This window comes from Hibiscus syriacus, unplaced genomic scaffold (assembly GCF_006381635.1).
Source record: "Hibiscus syriacus cultivar Baekdansim isolate YM2019G1 unplaced genomic scaffold, ASM638163v2 tig00111582_pilon, whole genome shotgun sequence".
NCBI classification, from domain to species: domain Eukaryota; kingdom Viridiplantae; phylum Streptophyta; class Magnoliopsida; order Malvales; family Malvaceae; genus Hibiscus; species Hibiscus syriacus.
The window spans coordinates 5,192,296-5,210,346 of NW_024063126.1; the positions used below are offsets into that span (position 1 = coordinate 5,192,296).

General features: G+C 33.8%; 1 long non-coding RNA gene across 1 annotated transcript; it reads left to right on the forward strand.

The window, feature by feature from the left end:
• The first annotated feature begins 13,596 nt into the window (after positions 1–13,596).
• Positions 13,597–14,016, forward strand: LOC120165333. Its single transcript, XR_005519803.1, has 3 exons — positions 13,597–13,659; positions 13,744–13,845; positions 13,971–14,016. It is a non-coding gene; the product is annotated as an uncharacterized LOC120165333 (long non-coding RNA).
• The last annotated feature ends 4,035 nt before the right edge of the window (positions 14,017–18,051 follow it).

An 18,051-nucleotide genomic window follows, 5' to 3' on the forward strand; every position in this document is an offset into this window, starting at 1 on the left:
CATCGAGCCTCTTCTCCACCATCACCTCATGATAGGCGACCGACAAAGATGTCACGACGTTTATCTCCCCTGTTCTCCACCTCCACCTCTACCTCCACGGGATGAGTTAGGGGAGTTACGTAATGAGGTCAATGCCTTGCGTGAGGAGGTCGGTACTTTACGCGATGACAATGGTGCATGGCGTGTTGAGGTGTCTACTTTACGTGGTGAGGTAGCAGCTCTACGTGAGATTGTAGCATCGTTGCAGAACGAGGTTCATACTCTACGCAACGAGGTAAGTTTAATATTTTTCGTATTTAACTTGATGATAAATTTACTCGTAATTTCACTTATATTGCTTAGTAAATTCATTCGGTTGCTGCCAATACTGTTTAACTGTTTATTCTTTAACCCTGTGAAGTTAGTATTTGTTTTTGGTTGTCTTTTGGTTGAAGTAATGCAATCCATTCAAGTTTTAATTTGTAGAATAACAATAGTTTACTATCGCAATGTGAAAATGACTATCGCAATGAGAGAATCGCAATACGAAATGAAAATCGCAACAACAAAATCGTAACGCGAAAATGACTATCGCAACGCGAAAATGACTATTGCAATGCGAATTTGACTATCGCAACGAAAGAATCGCAATGCGAAATGAAAATCGCATTGTGATTCTCTCGTTGCGATAGTCAAATTCGCATTGCGATAGTCATTTTCGCGTTGCGATAGTCATTTTCTCTTTGCAATTTTAAGTTTCAGATTCTATTCTTCTTCTGCAAATTGAAACTTGAATGAATTGCATTACTTAAACCAAAAGACAAATACTAACTTCACAGTGTTGAAAATTTAAGTTTCAAGAATAAACTACTACTCTTTATGTTGTCATTGAACCTGCACTAAACCTATATGTTGTCCTTTTAAATGTTTATATAAGTGCTTACTTCTGGAATGTTATCGATGCATTTTGTGAACAATGATATAATAATGACTTGGGTGAATACCGTGCAAGTTTGAATATATTGTCTTTGTTTCATGTTTAATATCATGTCTGTTTATTTACTGATTTATGTATTAATTATTTTTAGCGGCCCGCTAAGGTGGATGCTCACTTCGGGTTTTCTTGCAAGACGGAGTTCATGCATCAGATGGCGTGCACGTGCCATTACATCTCCGTTCACCCCAATAGTGCAAAGAATCCGTAAGAAAAAGCCCGACTCACCTGTCATTGTTCAAGAGGCCTCCCCTATCGTTCAAGAGGCCCCTATCATCCCTCAAGAGTCCCCTCCCACCGTTCAAGAGGCCACTGTCATCGTTGAAGAGGTCCCTCCCAACATTCTAGAGCCAGATTCACACGGCGTAATATATCGAATTAATGAGAAGTCCCCTCACGTGCCAGACATGATGGATGACTGTTGGCTTTTGTATAAGTTACCGGCCAGTACCATTCCGGCAGATGAAGTGGAGAAGAAACAACTACTGGAAACAATTCTGGATAATACCCTTTGGGCTAAGACCGCAGTTGATTTTTATCTACATGAGCGGAGCCAAGGGTGTTACGCTGGCATATACAACTCACGATGATATGCATTTGTTGATTGAACGGTCTTGGTAGGGTGTATTATTAGGGGTGAAGACAACGGCTATTTCGATTATGTTCTTTTTTGTAAAACATCATATTGATGCATGGGTGACACGTCTTCTAATTGTAAGGAAATTGAAGAAAAATATAAAAAAAATGCGATATACAATTATGTCGATGTCTTTTCACATAGTTCACTTGAAGAATCAACGACAAGAATCATATGTGTTGGCTAATGGACAAGCTAAACTTTATCCTGCATGGTGGGAGGTCGATAAGGTTAGTATTTATTTGTTTAAATATTTTAAAGGTGTTCATAAATAAGTGCGCAATTTGAATTATTACATTTTGATGCAGGTGTTTATCCCTGTTTTGGAACGTACTCATTGGCTTCTCGTCGAGCTTCAGCTCCCATCCCTAAAGATAATAGTATATGACAGCATGATAAATTACATATCATTGTCTGATTTGAGAGATATTATTAAGGGATGGAGCTCTCATTTGGCTAAATTCTTGGATGCAATTAATTATTGGACTAATTCTGGAAACAATAAGCCAAAGAAGTTCAATGTTACAGTTATCAGAGACGAGATCGCGCCACAACAAACGAAGGAAGCCAGAGAGGATTGTGGTCCTCTCGTAGCATGTGCTTGGAGCATTTGACGATAGGAAGTACACAGTTCTACCTCCCCCGATAGAGATAGGTGCAGTAGGCTTGTGGTTTTGGCATTTTATGGCTAGAATGATATGCGAGACGCTGCCTACCTGGATCCGCATTATGAAAGTGTCCATAAACAATTTGTAAGTCAAATACAAGTGTTTAAACATATATACTCTTTTGGTTTGAAAATGTTGGTTAAGTAGCTAGAATTCAATAATTGCTGTTTGTAGGTTTAGATGTGTAGAAAGTGTTGTTGATCAATGTTTGGTTTCTGCAGGTTAATCCTGAAGTGAGCTGCGTGAAATGGATGTATGGGTGCAAAGTTGATTCAATAATTGATGAGGAAATAATTCTTATTATTATTTTTGATTTTTAATTGATTTGTAAATGTGATTGTTTAATTGATGTGTACATATTATTATTTGTGCTTGTTTAATTGATTGAAATGTAATAGTTGATTTGTTGATTTCAATCTGCATTAGTTGAATGCAAAACAGACTATCGCAACGTGAAAATGACTATCGCAACGAGGCGAAACTAAATTCGCGTTGCGATTTTCATTTTCACATTGCGATTCTCTCGTTGCGATTTTCATTTCGCATTGCGATTCTCTCGTTGCGATAGTCATTTCTGCGTTGCGATAGTCATTTCTGCATTGCGATAGTCATTTCCGTGTTGCGATAGTCATTTCCGTGTTGCGATAGTCATATTCGCATTGCGATAGTCAAATGAATGTCTAATAAGTGATAACAACTGAACATATCATAGCAATGTTCAAACTCAAGTTACTAATACATGCCTAACTGAAATGTTAAAAGTTCATACATAATATACCATAATACACGTTTGCATTTAAAAATCACCTAAGTTAACAGTCCCAAAGGTGCAGCCGGTTGTGATTGGGATTTTGATGAGGATCCATATTTTGGTAGAGGAAAAGATGATTGTGATGGCACTGGTGATCCACATGTCAAGCACTGGTGATCCACATGTCAACCTTGTATGACTACTTTTCTTGCATCGACTACATGTCGATCTCTTCTTCTCTTCACCCTTAGACGTTATACGATCGTGACTTTTTGGTCAGCCAGGTAGCCTTCTGTCCATGGCTGGTGGTAAAACTGTTTGTAAGTCATCTAGTATGTCCCACTCAGAAGGATATGGAATAGGGTAGACAATCTTGACATAAGTCTGTCGATATACTTCTGTAGTGTAGCAATCCATAGCATATGCGCTTGAATCATCTTGGTTTAGATTAAGAGCAACGTTTATAACATGGCCACAGGGATAACCAGATGTTTGCCATTTCATACAACTACACGTCTTTGCATTTAGATCGACAAGCCCATTTAAGTTATTATCCAGTACTTCAAACAAAGTGTTTGAACATGGTTCAACTCTCCATGACGTTGACTTCACAACACGTTTCGTTATCTTTTTTTTCAGTCCACGGTGTAACACGATATTCCAATGTTCCTGTAAATTTAAATAAATAATAGTTAGTAAAATATATGATAAGTTACGAATTTAAAGAAATAATACCTGCATGGTTTCTTTTCTTGTAGTACCACTGTTGAATAGAGGCTCGAAAAAACTCTATTAACATAGTAATGGGTAATTTCCGGGAATGACGACTTAGAGCGTTGATTGATTCTGCACTATTAGACGTCATGAAACCATGTCTTGCTCCAAGTTGATGTACTCTTGACCATCTTTCAAACCCGACATCTTCTAGTGTTTGAGCACACTGAGGCAAAACCCATCTTAAACAGTTTATATGCTTATTAAAATCCACTTCCCGATAAGCTTTTACAGCCTTCCAGTATGTCCATTTGTGATTTTTTATACCAGCAGACCTTGATTTTAGATTTCTATACAAATGAACACCACAAAGTCCATGAAAAGCATCTGGGAAACACCTTCTAACAGCGTTGTCAATTGAGTTTTCCCTATCGGATATGATTGTCAGATTGCTAATAGGACCTATGCAATCCCTAAGATGCCCCATAAACCATGTCCATGAATCAGAGGTTTCAGATTTACCAACCTCATAAGCTATTGGCAGTATCCCATTATTAGCATCCATGGCTACTGCTAATAAGTTTACTCCAAGGTATCGACCTTTTAAATGTGCTCCGTCAACTATAATAACTGGGCGCAAGCAAGTAATAAACGAACAAATCTACAAAATCATATACACAAGAAATATAATCATTTAAATAAGAAATGCATGTAACTAACAAAAATGAGTCAACAAAATTATATTGATTTACTAACCGCAACACCAATGGCGATAAACAGCAACTCAAAGCGTCCATCTCTATCTGTTTTGATATGAGTTATCGACCCATGATTTTTCAGCTTTAAATTGTGACAATAAGCCAGCAGTTGGGCAAACTATGCTTCTGGCGACCCCCTCAACAATTCCAAGCCATAACATTTAGCTCTCCAAGCTTGAGAATATGAGATACTAATCTTGAACCGAGCATTCATGTCAGTCATAATTTCATGTCCCCGATATACCCTGCCATTCAAAAACATTAACTCAACTAGAAAACCACCCAACACCTTTTTGTTTGTCTGTCTATGGTGAGGAAAAACTTGGGTTCTTGAACATGTATGTTTATCAATAAAAGTCCTAACTTGAAACATTTCGTAATCTTTTATCCTCTTTGCAATCATACGCCACGTACAGTTTTTGTCAATCATACACCTTGTTTCGAAACGATCTTTGCTTGATTTGTTAACTTTTAGTTGATAGCCATCTTCCACACATTTCGTATACAAAGCTATCTTCAAGTCTTCCTTTGTATCAAAACAATCATCTTTCTTGATACGAATAATTTTTGTGTAACAATCAACTGTTATCTTTACCAATTTTTCTTCCGGTATCTGAAGTAATTATGGCATATTCCAGTTATACTCCCGTGGCATTTTCTTTGGGGACTTTTCTTTGTGGATTTCTTCTTCTTCTTTTTCTTCTTCAGGGTTATATGAATTACAGAATGGATGTTCAACATGTTCATTTACAGTCGTAAATTCCTCCTCATTATCATCAACAACATCTTCCTCTGCAACGGCTGTTTCATCATCAAAATTTGGGTATTGACCAATATCAAAATCATACACGCAGGGTCTATTTCTTCTTCTGAAAAATCATCAAAATCTGAGTATTGACCAAGATCAAAGTCCGGGTATTGACTAAGATCAAATTTTGAATACTGACTAGTACTCACAATTTTTTCTGTTGGCTCATCATCGTCTAACTGGTCAATACGAAAACCAGAATTCGGTGCTGAAAGTTGAATGGGATTTGGAATAGGGAAAGGTTGTGGGTTTTGAGATTGTGTTTGGTATTGGAAATGTGGTGAAACAATATTTGCTTGGTGATGAAATTGTGGTGGAACCATTAAATTTTGAGCACCATAAACTGGGGTTGAAAAACTTAGTTGATTACTACCCGCTACTGACCCAACTTCACTACTTCTAGGTTCAACAACATACAATGTAACATCATCACTTGAAACACTAATGTTAGCAATGAATTGTTCAACATCTTCATTGTCGGTTAACAAATAAACTTTACCATTTCTCTGATAAGATAGCCTAAATCCACTTAGGGGCTCTAAATTCTATTTATTTGCAACACGTAACATTAGAGTTTCATAAGTTAACTTTTTTAATGACAGTTTTAGTTGAAGATTCATGGGTAAAGGCATATATTGTAAAACACCATGAACATTCTCCCATGACCCTCAAAAACACAAATCTATCCAAACATGATCAACATTAGATGATTTCATTATTGTAAATTAATTTACTAAACAAACGAGCTACGAAACTAAAACTTGTTGCCGGATGGGGAAGGATGTCATTGGATATAGGAATGGATGTCGCCAGAGAGAGTGATAGATGGAGATGAAATGAGTTGCGATTTAGGGATTTAGGTTATGAGTTGCTGCTGCTGCGTAGTTATATACCCAAAACATTTGTGTTGCGAAACTAAAACCTGTTGCGAATTCAGAAATCGAGTTGCGAATTTGAAATTCAGTATTGCGATAGTCAGAATTGCATTGCGATAGTCAGAATCGCGTTGCGATAGTCAGAATCTCGTTACGATAGTCATAATCACGTTGCGATAGTCAGATTCGCGTTGCGATTTATGTATTCGCATTGCGATTTACGTATTCGCATTGCGATTTATGTATTCGCATTGCGATTTACGTATTCGCATTGCGAATTAGGAAAATCGCAACGCGAATTTGGAAACTCGCAATGTGATAGTCAGAATCGCGTTGCGAATCTGGAAACTGATTTGCGATACCGGATATCGCGTTGCGAATTATCGATCGCATTGCGATTTAGTTGGTCATTTTGGCAAATCCAAAAAAAGTTGGTTAAAATCGTATATTATAAGGCATTTTTGGTCACTGAGGTTATTTTCTCTAAGAAATGCCGCTATATATATTTTCCTTTTGTGGCGTTTGTAAGAAACTGTCGCTAAATGTTGTGAGATATAGATGCGTTTGTTATAAAAAATGTTGTGAGATATAGATGCGTTTGTTATAAAAACATGTCGGTAAAGGTTATGACATATAGCGTCGCTATTTACAATTCTATAGTGGTTTTTTTTATAAATATCGCAAATTATCTAAAACTTTAGTGGCATTTTTTGTAAAACGCCGATATTGATTATGTATTTAGCGGCGCTTTTTATACAAACGCTGCTAATTAACACAAATTTTGCAACCATTGATTTCCGCTCTTCTATTACCCAAATTTTCCTTTTCAACTTGTACCATTATCCAATAAACATGACATCTATAACAACAAACTTTAATTCCATAACAACCAATTTCAAATCCATTATAGTAAATCAAATTTTACATTAACGTAATATGTAATGTACTTCAACATTGTTAAGTAGAATGAACAAAGCATATAACTGAAATAAGACCTAAGATGGTGGACTTTGAGGTTAACGTTTTCGTATAATCTGCATCATAGCTTCTAGTCGATTTTCAAATTCTTGACATTTCTGCTAATATGCTGCTTCTCTCTCTACTTCCCTCGCTTCATTTTCGGATTTCATGTTAGTCATTTTTTGATCCATTTCAGCCAACTATTGTTTTAAACGACTAACTTCTAATTGGGAAGACCGAGTCTGTGATGACATGTACTGAGATGAACTGGATCCAAAATATTTCGTGGGAGTAACGAATGATCCTGGACAGCGAACCCGACCATATCTTTCAGGACCCAAAACGTCATTAATAACTTGATTTTCGATGTCATCCGCATTAATAATACCATGACTTGAAGTCATAGCTTTATACTCTACCCTTTTATCCCTCAATTTTTCCTAATAATAAATTAAATAATTATTTCAAATAAGAATGTCATACTATAGATATAAATATAACATAATTCAAATCCTCTGTCCAAAAAAGTACCATAATTTCTGTAGTTTTAGCAGTCATAGGAGTGTCATCCTTTTTTGTATGTGTCATGTCAAAGAGTTTGATTTATCCAACTTTAAAACCAGATGTATTTTCCTACAATGTAGAATAATATAATTAATTTTTGTCTACCACCTGTAAATCACTATGTGAATAATCTATAATACCTCATCATTAGCTATACAAACAAAGCTCTTCGATCCAACTATGTGAGTAAAATTTTGTTGTTGCCTGCTAGCAACACCAACATGCTCTCAAACAACCACTTATAAAGTCAATATTATAATTCCTTAATATTATTATTGAAAAATTGATCATACATGTCTTTTATGTGAACTCCAAAACCTGATTGTATCTTCCCATTGATACCTGAGCATTCCAGGTGGGATAGTTTGTAGCTTTTCTTTAAGGTTGAGATAATTTTTGAAGTATTTCTTTTTTAATGAACTATTGTGGTCTCTCCATCTCTTCCCTAACGCTTACTTCAAATAATCGTCAGAGACCTCTAAAGAAAATTTCTTCTACACATAACATAAGTGTTCAAAGTAAGTATAAATTAATATTGAACTATTATGAATTATCTATTATAATGACATTATTACCTTAAAAAATCCAAAGCTTGATTTTTGTTACTATTTGGCATTTCACGCCATGCCTCATAATTGATCGATAAAAGATTATCATTACGTGTGAACATGCCTAAGTAACCGGATAAAAGGTGTGCTTCTGGGCCAATAGGTTGATCGACATCATTTCTTGAAACTTTCACATAGTGCCCAAGAGAAAGTTAGTATAATTCCTTCAACGTTGTATGTCCTCTAGTCTTGCTTGTTATAGCATTTTCAACTATATAACAAATAATTAAATGTAAGTTTTCAAAATGAACCAACAATTAAAGAAAGTGTCGAACATTACCTTGAATTTCTACAGCTTCTTCAACAGTAATAGGAACTTTCGAAGAGTCAACAACATTTGAGTCCTCACTATTTGTTTGTTCATACTCTTGAGAAGCTCGAACTATCCATAAATCACTTATTTTTCTCTTGGGCATGATAACTATAATAAACAAACAACACTTTTAGTAAGAAAACAGTTTAATTAATTAATATATTGAAGGACAACATGTTATAAGTTATATTATTATAAATGAATAAATTAAAATATAAAATCTTACTACATTCTTATGTCATATCAATTGTCATAAATATCTTCATCAACATCCTCCCGAACCCATTGAAATTGTGGAGTATTAGTGATAGTTTCATCTAATTTTTGTGCTACAAAAGGTAAAGATTATGATCTTGTTTCAATGTCATCGCTACTTCCATCTCCGATGTCTACCAAGTCTCTGGGGGTATTACGGAGCACAACATACCAACCCTCATCCATTGGATTGTGATAGTAAAAACTTGTTTCAATTGAGAAGAAAATACATATGGCTCATCCATCAATCGTTTATCAGTTTGAATTAATCGAGATAAATTTAACATTGTAAAACTGAATTTATCCCTTTTTATGCCTCGAGTAGTGTTTACATCAACCTAGTCACATTGAAATAACAAAACATTTAATTTTCCGTAATAATCTAACTCAATAATGTCCGTAAGAATTCCATAATAATCTAAATCTCCCTCTGACCCTAGCACTAGCATAACTTTTAGTTTAAGAAGTAACAACTACTCCACAATTTTGTGTCCTCCTTAATCTTTCACGAGATTTCATGTGAAACTTGAACCCATTAATAAGGAAGGCATTATATCTTTTAACAATTCTATTCGAACCTTGAGAAAGTCATTTAACATCTTCACTAGCTTCTCTCCCATTCCAAACCTATTACACATGAATAATGATTAATTTGCATTGACGTCGATATAAAAAAACAAGACTTCTATATTATTTATAACTATGTGGACTGATTTAGTTGTTTACCGTCTCACCTAACCATTCATGAAAAGTTTCTGTGAATAACTTATGTATCTCTTGCTGATGTAATCTTCGGGAGCGTGCACGAGATACTAAGACTTATTTAAACTCACTATAAAGTGTATTATGTCGTTAAAGAATGATAAATATAAAAGATTATGAAATTTCATTAGGATTGAGTCCGTAAAACTTATGTGCTAAAGAGATCTATTGAATCGTGATGGAAAAGAACATATCGGTGTGCTTGTACCCAAGATGTATCATCTAAGTTTGCAATTTCAACTTTCCCGAGTGGTTCACCATAACTTCCTAACAAATAAGTATGAGGTAAGTCATTTGTACTGAACACATTATTTATATTTGGTCTATTCAATCTTGTTTCAACATCTTCCAAAATATCTATAGCAAAATGGCATACATGCCTCTGCCAAATACCCTTCAGCAATTAATCCTTCCGGATAACGCTTATTATGACAGTAAGACTTCAACTTGCATAAGAGCCTATACACAAAACAACGTACTATGCAAATAGGTTTTATGAAAAGGTATAATCACTAGTCATTTAAAACATATAATTCAATTACACCTCTCTATAGGGTACATCCATCGATAGAAAACTGGTCCACCAACTTTTGCTTCGTGAGGAAGATGAATTAGCAGGTGCACCATAATTGTGAAGAATGAAGGTGGAAATATCTTCTCCAAGTTGTATAAATTCAAGGCGGCTCGATCATGTAGTTTCTCAAGTTCTTCAACCATCAGAACTTTCCCACAGATATCTTTCATTATATTATAAAGTTCCATGATACAAGATGTCACCTTACTCGACATGCAACCGCGTACAACTACTGGCAGTAAATCTTGCATTAATATGTGATAATTATGTGACTTTAAAGAATAAAGTCTTTGATATTTAACACTGACACATCGAGATATTTTTGATGCATACCCATCTGGGACCTTTATATCCTTCAACACTGTGCAAAACACTTCTTTTTATTTCTTCGAAAGAGCAAAAGTAGAAGGTGACAAGAAATATTTTCCATTAGGATGTAATTGCGGATGAAGATCATGTCGAATTCTGATGTCAAGTTGACACTTTAGATTATCTTTAGATTTTCCGTTGACATTGAGAATGGTCTCGATAATATTCTCACAAACATTCTTCTGAATATGCATTACATCAAGATTTTGTCTCAAAATGTGATCCTTCCAATAAGTCAACTCGAAGAATATACTCCTCTTTTTCCACAAGTCTACCTCTTTTGGATCATCCTCTTCTTCAGACTCATCATCACTCTGGTGGTCAACATCACAATCCTACACCTTCTTTGCATTTTTCCTTTGATCGTGTATTCAGTGGTTGATTAATCTTTCCATAAGTAAAATTGATATGTTTCAACATGGAGAATATATTAGACTCGGATTTTTGTTCAGTAGCTTTTCGAAACTCTTCAGTACCATCACACATATTCTTTTGACTTCTAAATCTATGATTATCAACTAACCACCGACGATGTCCCATATAATAGAACTTCTTTCAATTAAACAACCAATTCGAACATGTTTGTGCATCACAACAAGGACAAGCATAACGACCTTTGGTACTCCAACCAGATAAATTTGCATACGCTAGAAAATCATTAATTTGCCATAATAAATTCGCGCGTAAATTAAAGTTTTCTTTGTTCAACACATCATATGTTTCAACCCCTTCTCATAACTTTTTCAACTCTTCAATAAGTGGCTGAATATAAATATCAATATCATTTCTAGGACCTTTCTCGCTAGGGATTATCATGGATAAGATAAAATATGATTGTTTCATGCAAATCCACGGAGGCAAATTGTATGGAAAAAGTATAACAGGCCAAGTATTATACGAAGTACTCATGATTTTGAAAGGATTAAACCCATTAGTTGCAAGACCGAGCCTGATATTTCGAGGATCTCTCGCAAAACTTGGAAACTTGTTGTCAAATGACTTCCAAGCTAAAGAATCCGCAGGATGTAGTAATAATTCGTCATCGGTTCTTCCATCATGATGCCACCTCATGGACTCAATAGTCTCGGTGGACATAAAAAGTCTTTGTAGCCTAGGTATGAGAGGAAAATATCGCAGAATCTTTACCGGATTTTTTCTTGATCGTTCTTTATCTTCATCCTCACTCACATTTTCTGAGTCCCTAGTCATCCATCCAGATTTTCCGCATACATGATAAGACTCCTGATTTTTTTTATCACCCCAATACAATATACAATCATTCGGACAACTATGAATTTTCTCATACCCAATTCCTAAATCTTTTATCATTTTCTTCATATTTTTGCAAAAGGAAACATTTCTCCTAAAAACTCAAACAATTGTGAAAAAGAGTTACCAGTCCACCCTCCCAAACATTTTAAGTGGAAAAGACGAATGCAGAAAGACAACTTTGAATATTTTGATCCCTCCTAAAGTTGTTCATTCATTTCATTAAGCAACTTGTAAAACTTTGCCGCTTCTCCATTTGGCTCTTCAACACATCCACTTCTTCCCATCTTTGTGAAATAATTAACATCATCGTCACAATCATTTTCTGTAACAGATTGATGATGATTGTGCATATTAAATGCATCTCGCAACATCCTTCCATGTCATCTTCTCTAACATATCGATGGTGAGAAGTAGCAAGATAAGTCGAATAACTCGTGGAAGAATATCTATCATATATAAACTCTCCATGAAATATCTATTTTCTATACCCATGAACAAATCCAAAAACAACTAGATGCTCGTACACAACTTCACGAATGTGCCAATTAACGTTAGAACACTTCTTACAAAGGCAAAGAATCATATTTTCTTGGCTTGCATTCACAAAAGCTAAATTTAGAAAAGTTTCGACTCCATTTCGATGTCCGTATCTTACCTTGAGAAATCCATCAAACAATTATCCATTTCGTATTTCTAGAATATCAATTTCAAATGTTAATTACTAATATTATAGAGAAAGTTAGAACCTAAGCATAAGCCGAAAGGTGTTTCCAAAATAACACTAGCTGAGTTTTCATTTACATTGTTATTGAAAGGCAACTCATTTCCATTGTCGAAACCAAAACAAACACACAAAGTGAAATTAACTATGAATCATGTATACAACTATGAAATTAAAGTCAAATATCATGGACTTGGACCCACGAACATTGGACATGTTGATAAGTAAGAACTGTTATTGAAGTCGATATATATATGAAGAACCAACTATAAAAGAATCTACGCTGAAACGGGTCTGTTTGTCTCAAACCCTAAATCTGGACTTACCAAAAAATATAATTAAAGTTAAAATAAAGACATACAATAGAACCATAACATCTGAAATAGCATAATAATGTCAACACTTGAAGAAAATCAAAACTTTACGATACCAAAGTTTCCTATCTTAAAGAAACAAAAAATAGATAGTAACTATATTAGCATGATGGCATAATAAATCAGATCGACATTAGATAAATACTGTAATTTCTGTTTTTGTTACACTTAAATCTTGAACTTATTTAACATCTTCTTCTGACTCGACATATTTTCAAGATTTTGTTTGGCTTTAACTTGAGTCACTTAACACCGAATGAATTTCATACTACTCATACATAGGAAGCAGTGATATGCTTGTTAATCTGGACATGAAGATCAAGACAAATAGAAAATTCTAAGGTCATGATACATATCAAAAAGAGAGAAATAAATACTTCAGATATAAACTGACATGAAGATTAGAAAATATGAAGTGTATGATGAACCTGATATTTCTAAAGTCCCAAACCAACGAGTGAGACCACTTTAGCACACTGCACATTGTTAGAAATTTTAACTTTTATATATATTGAACTTATGCAGAAAGGGTACACAAAATTCTCAGATATTGAAAATTAAAGTAATATATAACTTGAAGAATTCAATTTAAAAATTCACACAATGCACACAAATTCTAAGCTTCACTTGTGACGCTCCAAACAGCTTTGAACAGTTTTGTATCAACTTCACAAATGAAAAGTTACAGCAACATTTCAATCAGGTTAGATTTGGTCATCAATTGGTTTGGCCATGATTTTGGTGATATAATAAGACTTATTATTGTATATTGTATATGTATTTGCAGCATGTGTTCAAAATGGAGCAAGAAGAATATAGAAAAGAAGAAATTAATTGGAGCTACATCGAGTTCGTTGATAACCAAGATGTCTTGGACCTAATTGATAAGGTTTATAGCTTGTTTCTCATATGTTCCTTTTGTACCAGCTAATAGACTTGCATCTTTCTTGTTCTGTCATATTGAAATTCTCACTTATTCTGATATGTCATTCTGTTTAATCCAATATATTACAGAAGCCTGGAGGAATAATTGCTCTTTTAGATGAAGCTGGTATGTTGCTTTGGTTAATTCTTGGTTCAAAATTATTACAATACAAGTTTATGCTTGGTTAATTCATTTACTTTGATATACATTTTCATGGATCATATTATTTCATTTGGCTAATCTTTTTGAGTTAATCTTCATTAATGCAGCATGTTCCCCAAGTCTACCCATGAAACTTTTGCCCAGAAGTTGTAGCAGACTTTCAAAAATAATAAGCGTTTCATTAAACCAAAGCTTTCCCGTACTGATTTTACTATATCACACTATGCATGGGAGGTAAACTTTTTTCTTTCTATTATATAGACCTTATCCTTATTGGCTGTAGACGGTTCAAAACTGTTCAAAGATGTTTGGCCAAAACAACACTTCTTGTGAAACATTTATATGCATAAACTCATCTATATTGAAGTCATCCAGAACTTCATCTTCTTCCATACAAATTGAAAATTTTACATTTTCAAAATAATAATATTAATAATACAAAAAAAACCCAGAAATTAAGGGCTTACCTTAAATCAAACAAGCTGAGTTCTTCAGAACAGTTTTGCTGAGTGCGCTAGGGCTGCACTATCTCTCGCTGAACAGGCGAAGGCGTTTTGCTGCGCCTTTGATGATGGTTGCCCAGGGGTGAGATCGGAGTGATGGCTGCCGTTGGTATTTTTTTGTTAAGACAGGTGAATGAAACAATTAGGGATTTGGTGACCGATGGGTTAAATGAATGCACAATCGTGGCGGTTATAATAAAAACACCACTACAGTACATAACTATTGCGGTGTTTATTAGAAAAAAAAACGCCACTAAAGTCCATAACTATTGCGGCGTTTGAACAAAAACGACTCTACAGTACAAATATATAACGACATTTGTTTACAAACGCCACAAAAATATGAGTCTTTTGCGGCGCTTGTAAACAAACACCACTAACGTAAGAGTATTTTTGTGGCGTTTTATCAATAAAATGCCACTAAAAAAGACAATATACAACAAATGTCACCATTATTTATAGTATATCATATTTGGTCATCCATTGGAAAAAAATACACTTGTTTCATTGCAGCAGTGGCGTTTTATCAATAAAATGCCACTAAAAAAGACAATATACAACAAATGTCACCATTATTTATAGTATATCATATTTGGTCATCCATTGGAAAAAAATACACTTGTTTCATTGCAGCATTTGATGGATAAACGCCACTATTTATGAATCCTATTGCGACATTTGTATACAAATGCCACTAAAGTACTTATCTATTGCGGCGTTTGTTGTAACGACGTCGATATATGATACATATTGCGGCGTTTTTATAAAAAACGCCGCTAAAGTACACTGTTGCGGTGTTTGTTTTAAAAATGCCACGTTATATGTTTCCAATTGCAACGTTTGCACAAAAAACGCAGCTATAGTTCTCTCTATTACGGTGTTTGTTGAAAAAACGCCACTATATATGAAACCTATTGCGGATTTTATATACCATTTTGTGGAGTTTTCATTTAAAATGCCGCTATATGTTTAAAGTTAATGACTTTTTCTCTCAAAACGCCGCTGTAGTGTAAAAAAATCCACGTATTCTTCTTCAGCCTAGTCATGTTCACCGAAGTGGCTGCCTCAGCATACGCCTTGGAAAACATTGCATAGATTGAGCTTTCCATCGTGACTTAAGGCACGATTGAGCCTAACTTTGCCTCTAATTTGCCTTCTCCATGGAACCATCTTCTTCCATTGATCTTGATGGATTGAGTAGTCATCTTGTTTGATGACAAGTGGTGTGTTGGCTAGCGACCTTTTTAATTAAGCGTTGAAAAGTGTTTCTCCACCGCCAGTTAACAGCACACCATTTGATAGATGACGATAAACGAATATTAAACTTTTGCAGTAAAATTTATCTTATAATATATATATATACTAGAGAAAGTTTTAATGATTTTTATGTAAAATCAATTTTAGTGAATAGTATGTTGATATGCCAACCTATTTAATGTTATAATTTTGTAACAAGAGCCTAGTTAATCAAACTTTTCAAGGGAGAACTCAATTATTTTTGTAATTATTTTATGAGGACTTTTTAGTACTTGAGCCTAGATTATATTTCCTCCCAATTGAGCAAGCGGGTATCAGAATTCACGTGCTCAACTAGAGTAATTATTTTAAAATAAAACATTAAAAAGAGGTTTATCATCAAACTTTAAATAAACCATTTATCAAATAACCTTTAAATTTTAAATAAAATCATATTTTTATTATTCAACAAAGCTAAATAGATTTTATTTAGAATAAAGGCAAGACATTGCCATATACAAAACATCTTAACACATGGAGGAGACATACATATCACGCCACAATAAAAACAACATAAACACCAATACCATTACTTGAACAAAAGCAACAAGTATTGGTGTATATTATTACCATGAAAAAGCCATCCAGTGGGCGAACACTAACTACTTAAATGGGTTACACACCCCAGCCGTGATAGAACCAAAAGGACCAAAACTGATACCAACGCAATCGTTGTTGCAACATAGAGCATTGGTGACGCAGGGAACACCCGCAGCGAAAAATAAATTAGTTGTGTTATCAGCATCAACGAAGACAGTGTTGGCCAAAGGGTTTCTAATATTGGCATCAGCGACAATCGAGTAGAGCTTAACTTCGTGCCGAGAAGCTGTAACAGTCGGAGCGGTTGCAGCTAAAAGCAACGCAGCCACTGCAACCAAGAGTAAAGCAAACTTGTTGGATTCTATTTCAAGTAGCAATTAAATTGGTAGTGTTTTGATGAATCTATTGTGCACCCAATACCCCTTTATATAGTCAAGGTGATGGGTTCAAATATAACGTGTACCTTTTAATTATTGCAACCACCTCGAGCAAATGTAATAAAGATAAAAGAACCACACATTTAATTAAGACCTATATAAATTTACAATAAATTTACAACCAGACGCGAATCAAGAAAAAATTTATAGGCTGAACTAATATAAACATAATAAAAATTTCATCTAATTAATATATATTCTTAATTTAAAAATATAATAATAATAATTATATATATATATATAGATTAAATTTAGAAAAATATATTAATGGGAGAAATATGATTTTCTTTAACATATTTCATACATATTTTTATTTAGGGTAAATTACCTATTTGTTTACTCACCTATTATTTAATCTATGTTTTGGTCATCAAGTATTATTATTTTTCAAATCATACCTAACATTGTGTTTTGTTCACATGCCATTAAAAAATTAACAATGATACTAATGTGACATTTTTTAATTATTTTTTAATCTTGATGTGACATTATCATATGATGACTCATTAATATCACCATTAATTTTTTAAAGATGAATGACCAAAATATAACCAAAATATAATATTATGTATGATTTAAAATAAATAATAGATAGATAGTCAAAGCAAAAAATTAAATAATAAATTGGTGACTAAATGAGTAATCTACCCTAATTTTTGGCATAGGGTGGGCCATGGCCTAAGTTGGCTTAGGGCCTACATGAGACCAAGTTATAAAATTATCTATTACTAGGATCGTAAAATTATTGTTTTTCAAAACTTCATATTTGTATTTAATAAATTTTAATTTTATAATTTATTTAATGATTTTTTGCCGAATTTATCATTTTATAAAAGTATTATATTTGGTGTCCATCAATCAAGTAAAGAATTTTATTTTCAAGTCCAAGTAACTTTGCTCCCAAATTAGTACCTAAACTTTAATTTCATCCATTATTTCAGTATTTTTATTAACAACGTTAGCTTTTAATGACATAAAAACATAAAATTATATTATATATCAATGATGATGTCTTCATTTAAAAACTATTGAAAAAACTTAAATATAATAAAATGATCAAAATAAATATATTATAAAAATAATCGGCAAGACTTTCCAATTTTTCTCTAATTAACTAGTCTAGCTTTATTAATTTTTTTAATTTTGTTCGAACCTTCAATATATTCTTTATTTTACTACAAAATAACATTTTGGTTATTTTTCTGAGTGTAAAATTATGATATTTCACTCAT